The 12,756-nt window shown below is 36.4% G+C and overlaps 1 long non-coding RNA gene across 1 annotated transcript; it reads right to left on the reverse strand.

The window, feature by feature from the left end:
• Positions 1-3,645: 3,645 nt before the first annotated feature.
• LOC106946591 (uncharacterized) lies at positions 3,646-9,370 on the reverse strand. Its single transcript, XR_001424807.1, has 5 exons — positions 9,305-9,370; positions 9,129-9,194; positions 8,975-9,031; positions 5,746-6,036; positions 3,646-5,484 (listed from the first exon to the last, which is right to left on the reverse strand). It is a non-coding gene; the product is annotated as an uncharacterized LOC106946591 (long non-coding RNA).
• Positions 9,371-12,756: the final 3,386 nt, after the last annotated feature.

Here is a 12,756-nt window from a genome sequence, read left to right on the forward strand (position 1 = left end):
GCCACTACTAGCCACTTTCATACCCTGAATGAAAAATGAAATAATGAGTATTTCATATGCATATTTGTGACCGATATTCAACATAATGCAATGCCATAATAAATAGTTATTGTTGCTTAAAACATAAGATTTGAAGGACCTATCTGAATAGAACTGGACCACATCTTAAGCTCGCTTCTGATTAAAAACTGAGCTGCTTTTTTTTGTTTGTTTTTTTGTTTTTGGTCGTGGGTTTCAGTGCGCTGCCGACATCAGGGTGGAGGGTTGGTGGAGATGTGATTGTGCTTGACAAAATGAGCTTGATGCGAACTTTGAAGCTGTCAGGCCTCTCAACACCTTGACAGCAACAGATAAAAAAAAAAAAAAAAACCCGTAACCTCCGGGGTCTCACGCTCACTAAGGGTGTCAATGAAGCTGTTAAAGCCTCAGTTACTTTGTCAGCCTCGTTTGCTAAAGCTACTCCTGGAAGCCATTAAAACATATTTACTTGTTTTACTTTTTTTTTTATAACGCAGAAAAGTCCTGGCTGTTTTTGGCTCGTCAATGGAAGATACTGAAAAACGTGAGTCACACACTGCACCTGAACTTCACAAAGAATCTTTAATTATAGACATAAAGTGCTGCTGTAGGATGAGTCAGAGGGATGTGTGCAGATAATATGAAGGGGTCAAGGCTCTGACTTCTTTTAGTCTCTGCAACTAGCTGAAGAGAACACAATTGCAACCTTTTTCAATAAAGCTTGTAGAAAAAGTTCAAAATGGGCTTGGTGATAATTGACAAAAGAGTGATTTCAAAAGCTTGATGTTTGTTTGAGCTTAACTACAAGACACTTTTAGTCCAGTTTTTTTTTTTTTTGCAATTACACTTAAGCCAAGAGGAAAAGAGAAAAGGGAAAGCACATGTTGAAAATATGAAGTCATTATGTCCTCATATTGAGGACCCTCTCAGAGGGAAACAACTGCATTGCTCTAAAAAAACATATTATAGATTACTTTTGCATTTTTGCTGTCATATATCACACTTAATTGCTTCAGGTCATCAAAATATTTATATTAAAGAAAAGGTAATGCAATTAAAGAAAAAAAAAGCAGTTTTCAAGCCGTGATTAAGGGAAACCAAGCTAGATTTCTGTCCTGCAGAATAAAGAAATCACTTAAACAGAATTTGGATGGCAATTTTCCCCATCATAAATTAATCATTTGAAAACCTTTTTTATAAGTTTGTCTAATTCTGGAATGTGTTTGATATTGAAACATTTCAACATGACAAGCACTACAATACATTTGAGGGCACTGTGTCAGTCGCTATGTGCATTATGAAGCTCAGCAAAAGCAAGTTGAAATGAGTGAATGAACTTCATGTTCTCTAAATTTAGACAAAAGCAGTCGAAAAGGAGGGTGGAGGAGGCGGAGACGCATAAATCTACAAGTTGAAGTGACCTTTAAATTTCATGCTCAACTTCCTCTGTCCAGGTTGAAAAGTTGAGAGGTTAGCAGGTTAACACCCTCATTAGTCAATGGTCTTTATGATTAAGCTAATGATTGCCAATGCTTGTGTTTAACCACTTCAGGCTACGTAAGATATCTAAAGACATATTGATTTATATTGTTAGTTGATAAATCATAAGAGGCATTACTGTTCATTTATCAATATAGCTATTATGTTCATGTTATCCTTGTTATATGCTCCACTTCCGTCTCTGTGTTTAAATAAAGACACTATTGCAGTACAGTATTGTTAGATACTGAGAAGTAGTGGTTGCCAATGGTTCCGTTTTGGTCATCAGTGTTTTATATGACAGCTTTAAAACTTATTCCAGCTGCAGAGGCCATGTGCTTGTTTATTGTAAGAGGCATCTTTAAGTGTTTTTCTGGCGCAGCCCACAATGCATTCACCAGTTCAGACTTTTTCCAAAACACATTTCAAGGGTTCACAGCCTTGTGTGAGCCTGAGGCACTTCTGTCTGCCAGACACCGTCAGTGAGGAATTAAACAGGAGGCACTTAGGCAACTTAGATATTTGAAAAACCTGGTTTGTTTAAATGCTGTTGCAAAACGGAAATGTATACTTGAAAGGGTGATCCAAATGTTCTTTTGTGCATCACATTAGGCTAATTTGAAGTTTGAAAGATAAAAAAAAAAAAAAGAGACCGACACAAAGTGCCAAGTTACTGTGAGGGGGACAGAAAATAAAGCAAGGTTTTCCAAATATTTCACAAAATGAAACTTGGAAAAAGTGTGGAGTGCATTTGTCTTTGCATTCACCCTCCACTCCCCTTCACTATGATGCACCTAAATAAAATCTTGGTCAGTAATCTAATTGGCAAACATGCCCACTCCTCTGGCGGGAGAATCTGTCAGCACTGCTATTAGTCTGGCATTCACTGATCACATCTTTATGGAAGAGGGCCAAGAAGAAAGCTTTCTTTGAAATAAAGCCATAAAAAATCCCATTTGCAGTTTATAAGTCATGTTGGGGACACCGCAAAATGTGGAGGGAGACGCCCTGGCCAGACGAGACCGACACTGATCTTACAGATCAAAACGGCATGTGTGATGAAAGCTTAACTTTATAAATGCACCTCTTCACTGAAACATGGTGCTGGCAGGATCAAGCTGTGAGGAGGATTTTGTCCATCAAGGACAATAAAGGAAAACCATCGGAGTGAAAGATCCAGGGAGAAAGACTGAGAGTGGGGCTGAGGTCCAGCTGGACAATAACTTTTAAGACATGGCTTGAGCTAAATTGGAATAGATTAAACTTTATTCATGTTTACATGGTCTGTACTCCTTATGCTTTATATAGCCAGGGGTGTTTTGGAGCTTGTACTCTGTAAACATTGCTGTTATTCACATTATAACGCCATTCTGTTGTGTGTCGAAAAACAGATGGCTCTGTCAATCATTTATGAAGTTTATGGTTTCTCCATGTCTTCCTCCTTTAGGTGAAAGCTGCATACTAGGATTACCTAGCCTTTGTTGTGTCCAACATGGCAAATATTCCTTTTCCATAAGCATAATCTATAAAATAAAAAAAGTATATATATCTGAATCCAAATCTAGACTTAAAATTAAAGGAAAAAATAAAAGGTGTGAATGGAAACTGAATCTCTCAGACACAGTCCAGTTAACAATAATGAAAATCTAACGTTTACCTCGTAAATAAAGGTCGACTAGGTAGATAATACTTCAAATGATGAAATCAGATCAATCAAAAAAAAAAAAAAAACAGTTTTGGGTTCAATTAAAAAAATATACAATAGATTTGAAACTTTGTCGTTTGGATTTGCATTTCTTTAAAAGCCAATCAACATTCTGAGAGAAAGAGTGACAGACGTTTTTATAGACTTTATATGAAAAATGTGCTTCAGCTTGCACAAATTTGTAACAATTTCACATCCATGGAAAAAAAAAAAGAGATATTTGCAAATCTTATTCAAAATATTAAACATCAACAAAAGGTTATACTGTTCTGTTGGAGAAATAATCAAGTAGTTGCCATCAAATTAAAATGTGCGAGCAGATATGCATTCACTGACTCTCTTTGCAGAATTCTGTATTCAAGTATATAAATAAAAAGTTGAGTGAAAGGAAAAGATATGGTAGAAAAGATTTAAAAGCAACAGAGATTTAACAGTGGAGCAGTTTAGGACTACAGTGTCTGTGCTTCAAGAGGCACACAGAGTTATCTAGGATATAGGTTACAACTTACACATTGCTTGTGTTAGGCCATTTCAGGGACAATGTCAGGATCATCTTCTGTAAGCTAAAAAGAAAAAAATATGTAACTGTTGACCAGTGGTCCGAGGTTTTCCAGTACATTTTGTATTTCATCTTATTAATCCGCTAAATGTGAGCCATGTCTTATGCTGGTGTTGGTCCAACGTGTTTTATGCACATTCATGCTTAAGCAGTCTGCAAAAATCTAATTTTCAGATAAATTATTATGACTACGACTTCAAGCTATAATCAGCAAACACACCAGATATGCAATAGTTCTGTGTTTAATGGATTTATGTAATATACGAGTTTCCTTTTTTGAATTTCTGAAATATTAATGATATTTTAACCCACCAAGAAGTGTCCACATACACTTCAAGGCAGACAGGATTCTGGAAAACAAGTTTCAAAAGCTTTGCCTACAACATGGCCTCAATAGATTCATGTCTGGATTTCCTCACTCTCCGACTAAGCTAACATGGAGCAGCTGTTTGAACTCTTTAGACTGCAAGCAAAATGACAGAGGAGAGACACGACATGCACCAGGTCATTAGACGAGAGGATGGAGTCACTGTCAACATTTGCACTACGCAGACATGATGGGGACCCTATTAATCCGCTAAATGTGAACCGGGGGTGTCCGCACTTGTTGAGCCATTTCTTTCCGTCTCTCTGTGTTGGTATCGAAACATCTTTGCTGACAGGGTTAACTACAGAACAACAATATTTAGACTGACTCCTTATGACCAGGACTGCTGAGTGTTTACAAAGTTTGCCAGCAGTTTTAAAAGGATTTCCTGGATTTCATGTTGCTTACATTGTCCATTCTCTGTAACATCAACACTCTTTACTCCTCTTAATGTGCTTTTTTTGTTTTTGCTCATGTACATTGGGATATTTGATTTTTTTTTTAACTATTATTTATTTAGCACTCTTTTAGAAAATAGAAACCAGTTGTAACATAATTGACAAAAATCTAAATTTAACAAAGCTGACTGAAGTACACTATAAATCCCTTTGCTCAAAAGACAGTCTTCCCTGACAGTAGTGGACAAGCCCATTGTTGATATAGCTAGGCTTGTTTTTTAATAAGAAAAAAATAGTTCACATATAAAAACAATATCTGATTCATGCCCATTGTGGCTGATTGACATACTAAGGAATATATTGAAACAGATTGCTGCGTCTAAGCTGAGACAAGGGGTCACAGGCAGGATTTTACTCCTAAGACCAAGGCCTGGAAATGCAGTCACAAGCTTGGGGAAATGAGAAATGCTCTCTAGCATAGATTTTATCTGCGTCAGCATCAGTTTGAAAAGCTTGTTGCTGAGGTAGACCTCGATCCATCCACCTTTTTTGTGAACTTTGAGCTATGGAGTGTTTGCTAAAGGTGTAATTCTAGCTTTCCTTGCACCATACTTCAGCAACCACCAGGTCTCTGGTCATCAGTCACCATCAAGAAAGGAGCGCTCGTCCTGTGAAGGCAAACAAAGACACCCACTCCAAACACCTTTAGCTCAGCTCGCCTGGGTTACCCGTGGTCCCTCCACTGTGGAAGTCCAGGGCCATCGGCTGGGGTCACTGAGGTTGAAATAACACCACTACTTCAGTTTGACCCACCCAATTAAAGCACGACTGCCATTTCTCATTTGATCTCCCACCAGATACCAAGTCTCTGTCCATTCAGTGATAGATTTAGAATGTGTTCATTGTTTATCTTATAACCCATCTCATGGAATCACCCCCAAGAAGCCACATGGAGAGACTGCAAAAAAAAAAAAAAAAAAAAAAACTTTAGGTTTGGAGCAAAGCCAGAATTAAATGTGACATGGCTTACTTCAGTTGACTGCAGTGACTAATGGATACAATCTAGAAAATTGTTAATTTCATGCAAAGTTTGTTTCCTTTTGTTTCTTATGAATCAATAATCCAGTCACCTGGCACTGACTGAAGAATTTATGTCACAGAAAGAAAAAAAAAAAAAAAAAAAAAAATTTTAATGGACAAAGCCAATAAACCCACTCACCATCTTTACTTTGAGATCCTCGTTTTCATCTGAACATTCGTGTCCTCAGTTGTGCCATGGTTTCAAATAATTTCCTTGCCATTTTATCTGTGTAATTATCCTCATATGTGCATGCTCTCACAAGCTCATCTTAAATTATCCACATATTTTCATTTCCAGCTCGAATGTGGGAAGAGCATCTGAAGCACATAAACGGATGTGCAGCAGTGTAACCACTGCTCCAGTATTCCTGAACTGGAGCATCTTTTCACTTTCGCGTTGCTCTTTAATTTAGAGGAGGTCGGCTCTGATCTGAAACCAACATGTCAGACTTATGAGTTTATAATTACACAAGTAACATTTGTCTCTGTAACTTGTTTTCTCCAATTTGGAAAGTGCTGCTAGGCTCTAGCTCTGAATCAGGATGAAATTTATATTTGTACTAATTTATTTCAGACAGGAGATGACAAATTTATATTTTTTCCATGCTGCATATCCAATCTGAAATAAATAAAAGGGTACATAAAAAAGGTTATTCTAATTCAAAACCAGTAAGACTTTTTTTGTACTTGTCCAATTTTTAAGTGATTTTTCTGATTTATAACAACCAGGTATTTTAAATTTGCTGCAACGGTATTAGAACATAATGACTAAACCCATGTAAGAATGCTTTTGCAATTTCCATATTAGAAGCTACAAATTACAAGTATCAAATAGAAAAGTACAATGTCAGTATTACTTTCTTAAATTCAAATATTTAGTTACTAAAAATATAAGTTGAAAAGACCAGTAATAATAAAAAAAATAAAAAGACCCAAACGATCTACCTCTGAGTGGCGGTCCTACACAGAGCATTCGTATAATATGTCCAAATAACTATCAAGATGGCAGACCCATTTGAAACAGTACAAACTATAATATTTAATTTTATTGTGCAAAAATGTAATTTTACAATTGATTTCCATTTATTATTTTCCCATTCTGTGATTATGACAGGTGGGATGTTGCCACAGGTGCTAAATTAACATCTTGTTTTAATTAAGTCTAGAGTTTCAGAAGCAATGCATTGAATCAACTTTTACTCCAGTTGAGGTGACCGTCTGCACAACGTAGCACAGATTTTTGACCTTTATTCACAAATGTCACAGAACATGTAAAGCAAACTTTCATTTCCTCTGGCTGCATTTGTTTTGACATCTGATTATGTATGATAAGTGACATGAGGTAAGCTCTGCACATTTGAGTGCATGTCTGTGCAATTAGTTTTGCCAGTTTAGGTTTGAGGATTTAAAAAGAAAAAAAAAAACTGTAATTGTCAACTTTTATATATGCTTATGTCTCCATATGGCTGTGAATTCTGAATGGAGTCTTCTGTGAACGGCGAGGGTCCAGTGACAGGATGTAATGGCAGGGTTCTTAGGTCAAAGGTACACATCTGTAGCTTCGCCCAGACTGTGCCGACTGCAGTCAAAGTGGGCAGCCAGCCGCACTCTAATGTGTATTAGCAAGACAAAAGGTGAGAAGAGAGGAGGGCATAAGATGGGCTTTGATTTCTCTGAGATTTATAGGCGTGATGAAATCAGCTCTGAAAAAGCTGGGCCTGCCCATTTGCTCAATCGTTTAGCTACATCTGAAGGCACTTGGGTTTGTTCAAGGAGGCAAACATCCCCCTCCAAAAAGACAGCAAATCTAAAGAGAAAAAAGAAAAGGGTGTGCTGCAGCCCCTTTTGAAGTTCCTCATGTCCCATTCAGAGACTCATCTACTCTCCCACCTCATTGTGAGTCCTGCTTCTCAGCTATCCTTGCCTTCCTGAAAAAAATTCCCATGTGTAGACAAAATGATTCCTGGGATACCAAGAAAACACTTGGTAGCCAAGAGATAAATGTCAGTAGCTGCTGTTTAACAATCTTACTCTAAGGAGAGTCAGCCATGTGGTTGAAAAATGCTGGCCTTTATCAAGTAGTAAAACAGCGCTGATGTATGTGTATACAGCCATCACAACACCCAGAGGATGGTGATAAGGGTGTCTTTCTCCCAATTTCCTTTCCTCCATCCTCCATGTCCTGCAGTAAATACCAAGTGCCCCTCTGCGACCCACACAGTGATAAATAACCCTTAAGGTTAACTACATTTCAAATGGAGCAGGGAGGCCATTATCGGCCTCCAGAGTTTTCTTGACATCCTCAATATGTTATCTGTGAGCCCAGGGACTTTTACCAGACCAACACTAGCTGGCTTTGCTCTTTTTGTCGGGTCTGATAAATTCAAGAGAGAACCTCTTTAACCATCAAGCAGTGGAAACAATGTTAATCTGGTGGATCCATGTTCAGCTGCCTCAGCTTGTAGCTGTGTAATCTAACATTAGGTGCCTTGAAAAAGTATTCGCACTCCCTCTACTTTTCAAGTTCAACCCCTAACCTCAGTGCTATACAGAAAATGTATAGCTAATGCTAAATTTCAACACAGAGAATTCATATAGTAAGACTTTCTACAACTAATCTGAAAAATGTGATCCTCTGTTGTCCTGCAATTTTTGGATGAATGGTGCTCCAATACTCAAACATTAATGACAAAACTTGCTGACATGCCATGGAGGTTACTTAATTTTTCAATTCGGATGCGATGGAGCAGGGATGCCACCAAAAGTTGCAGGACTGCGGCACTCGAGGACTTGATTTGTAGACCCATGTTGATTTGGGATACATTTCTACATTTAAAAAGTGAAACTTTTATTTAAAAAAAAAAACAATATAGCTTCAGCTCAGCCAGATTGTATGGTGAACATCTCTGAAGATGGTCAATTGGATATGTTGTAGACTATACACTGAACGCTTTGATGCAACTCATGTGATGCAAAATTACATTCTCCCCTTTTTGTTCTTCCATTAAATATTATTTTATTGAAAACAGCTTGATTTCCCTTTAAAGTCACACTAAAGTTATTAATGTATAAAACTTATATCACCAAGATTTAAGATTAATCACGATGTGCTGATATTCTGGGAAGTGACCCAAAAACAAGACAAGGACATACAAATACAAAAAATGAATGGTTAGTCCACCTTCACATTTACTAAGGAGAAAACACAATCCAGAAGCTGGGCTGTGTAAAAAAAAAAAAAAAAAAAAAAACTCTTTAAGGACAGCAGGAAGTAATAAAACTGTAAAAACAAAATACAAAAATTACTAAATGCTTATAATGAACACTTTAATATAATCATTCTAAGACAAATGAAAAATACTGCATACCTGTGTCTCTTAAGCCAACACTGAAAATCAAATCCAAAGGATCTGGTGTAGCACTACCTGACAAAAAAAGCAAAAAACAAAAACAAAACAAAAGCAGTATAAAAACAAAAACATACAATGCAATCAGATTAAAACACAAATCAATAAAGCTTACCTGCAGCGTCGAACAGCTACACAACCAGGCAATGCTACCATCCGGAACGTCACTAATAGTGTGGCTCTGTATATATAAATTATATAATTATATAAAAACATACATGCAAAAACAAAAACATATACATGCTAAATTATAAAAACTGTGGATTTAAAACCGTTTTCCTCCAAACCTACCATGGTCGCCAAACATTGGAGAACGCATGGGCCCAAAACACACCTGGTAACACAAACAGGAAATTGGTCACAACCCTGCCAGCTTCCCTTTTATGGAAGCTCAGGCTATAAGGAAGGTGTGACACCTTATGGTGCCACCTGTTAGACATCCATAAGTGAAGGCAGTTATGCTTTATTTGTGTGTAAATTCCAATGGTAGCTCTATGGTAGCATGAAACCATGTGCCGCAGTAAAGTTACAGTTAAGCTTTCCATGCTACTATTTATTTTTAAGCATTTTCCAGAAGGCAGATTTTCACAAGCCGATATTATTGAAGTCTTTAATCACCCGTTTTGTACGTGCAAAATACGTCCAACACAGCGTTCACACTCGCATCCAACAGACTTTGTACATAGACATATATATATAGACATATATGTCTATGACTTTGTACGCCTTAATTCTTCTTCTTCTTCTTCTTCTTCTTCTTCTTGAAATTTATTGGCGGTTGGCAAGAAACGTAAGCTGAGCATTACCGCCACCAACTGGTAAGGAGTGTATGTGCCCCTCTTTCTTCCTCGGACGTGGTCTTTAACGCTGATTTCGCCGTTGTTTCCCGCTAACACTGTTGGAGGTTTGCTCTACTTCCGCCTGGGGGCGAAGCTAGCTTCATAATAGCTAATTAGAAAGAAACATAAACTCTTACTATTGTTAGATTTTTTTGTTGTTGTTGTCATTTTACTCTCATTTTATCCAGTGGAACATTTGAACATTTGAGAACTGACATCCATAAACCTCTAATCAGACTTAATTAACCTTAGTCTTATTTAGAAACCAAATATACCAATATATTGTAGTGCCACCTTGTGTTAGCATGATAGGATCAGCTTTGGATCTACCCAGAATTGCGAGTTATTAGTCCCTAATGATTTCTTTACTTTGTTTGATTTTCTTTGTGGTGATTTTAAAGATTTTATTAGATTTGAAAAAAATGTTTTCATTGTATGGTCAGATGCAACAACCACATTACATAATGGTTGGTTTAATTCCTGTGCTCCATGTTGTAAAAAATGTCAAATATTTATAGCAAATGGTTTGTTGTATTTTTTTTTTTAATTAAAGAAGCTGTAATGTCTGCAAATGTGTGCTGTAGGCACCATCTAGTGGAAATACAGGCTTTCTTCAGAAAACTGCATTACATCCACATTTATAAACTGGATTATGGTTCCTTTACCCTTTACCATGTATTTTTAAATTGGCAAATTTGATTTAGAGACTGTGCATTATATGTGTGCATGTGTGTATTATCCAGCAAATTCTTCTGTTGTGAATGAATCTACACACCAATGAGATTTGGGGAAAGTCAGCATTAAGTGATTTTACACTAACAGTAGCGACAGGTCGCAATAACTACAAGTAATGCTATTAAACGTTTGCAAATGTTGAAGATGTAAATTTAGAACTATATCATATAAATCTGAGCTTTTAAAGATAAGGTTTGGACATCTGTGAAACTGCCAGAGCTCCAAATACATCAAAATGCCTTGTTTGCAGTTATGTGAATCACATTTGTATATCTTCATTGATTGATGTTATTTTGATGAAATAATGTTTTCACATTTGATTCCAAGTTGCATCTGCATTTGATGAGCATGTTGACTGTATGTCTGTCGCCAGGGGGCGCTGTTAGCAAATTCAAAGTTTGAATCTTGTCTCTGTTTTAGTTGTGCTAAGAGATACTGCCCTGCAATTATTATATCTCATAGTGTGGCATCACATGTTAAAATGTAGTTTTTAATTGTAATTATTTCAATATGTCATCACCAAAATGTCAATCATTGATAAATTTCATAGGTAAATAATTCATTTTAATCCAAAACCTCCACAAATTGATACAATTGTTGTCAAATTGCATTTTGTATGTAATTATTTTTCCAGATTTGATTGGTTACATAACTTCAACTTAAACAAAAAATTAGATGGTTCAAAATTTTGAAGTTCTTGTGGATTTTCCCCTCATCCAAGCAGATTCAAAAAGAAGCTCAGATGTGGACACGCATAATCACATCTACAACTATCTTTTAACAAGAGTATTCCTTTCTCTAGCCATGTGTTTTTAACAGTAATTAAGCAATTAAATTTAAAATAATTTCAAAGTCAGAGCTTGGGGAACACTAATTCAACTTGATGCTAGTCTGCTTTATACATTCCTAATTGTTTTATGGTTTACCAGAATCACTGATGTTCAAATTTGAAAGATCTAGTTAGAGATTTGAGGTGGAGTCAACCAATGTTGATTGTCCTCCTTCATCAGATTTGTTTCCTTTATGCAACACATTAATATCTCTAACAGTGATGCTGTCCCACATTATGATGACCTCACCACGATGCTTGTCATATTGTATAACCTTTGAAAGCCTTATCTTCACTCCTTTAAACATTTTTTTTTTCTGAGCCCTCCCATAGATCAAAGTGATGTACAACTGGTGACACTACAGACATTATTTTAGGGCCTTGAGATGATATTTATATGTTTAAGTTGCTCTGCGAATGAAATTAACATAAAGTTTCTAAAAACTTATTCAAATTGCTCACTCAGACACTTTAGCTAAAATAAGAGGTTAGAGGGTAATTTGTAGCCCACTTCAATGGGCTCAGTGCTCTAAGCAGGAAGCTGGGGTGCCAAGTGAACACACACAGGTGATGACTCCCTATCATATGACATTCATGCCCACAGTGAGTTGATGTAAACTTCTGAGCATACCTGAACAAATAACTGAAGTCTTTACTGAGGAGCAACATTTATTTCAAATGGGTTATTCAAAATACAAAACAAAAAAAAAAAAGAAGAAATTACAGTTTAGCTAGGCAAAAGAAATTACAAGCAAAGACACAAGTATGAATACATGGGTCAAAAATAGTAAGTAAAGAAAGCACAATTTTTAATGTTACAAAATTTAAAACATTTTTATTTGGAATATCAAATAAAATGCCAAATTAAAAAAAAATAAAAAACTTCAAGATTTTATTAACACTTTTTTCCTTTTTTTTTCATACATACACACATATTGTAGTAGGGTAGTAAGGCACAATGTTAAAAGCATCTGGCATTAAGTGGAGGTAAGACAATAAAAAAAGACAGAGCTTGATACACTGGAAGCCGAAGTGACATCTCTTTGGTACAGCTGCATGATTTGGAAGAGACACACTATCAATGAGAATGACAATGTTAACTCGACAACATTATGTACAAAAAAATATGTAAAAAAAATGTTATAAATATGTCTAAAAACCACAGACACTATTTACATCTTCACACTGAAGGAAGGTAGGACTATTCAACGTTTCACACTCGGTGGATTATTTTGGGATGTTGGGAAATCGATTGTCAACAAAACAGCTGTTGGAATCCACAAACGATACTTTCGACATGTGATGGGAAAACTGTATTGCTTGGATGTCAGTTCATTGTC

This window comes from Poecilia latipinna, unplaced genomic scaffold (assembly GCF_001443285.1).
Source record: "Poecilia latipinna isolate Pla-1442-1.1 unplaced genomic scaffold, P_latipinna-1.0 Scaffold198, whole genome shotgun sequence".
Lineage (NCBI taxonomy): Eukaryota > Metazoa > Chordata > Actinopteri > Cyprinodontiformes > Poeciliidae > Poecilia > Poecilia latipinna.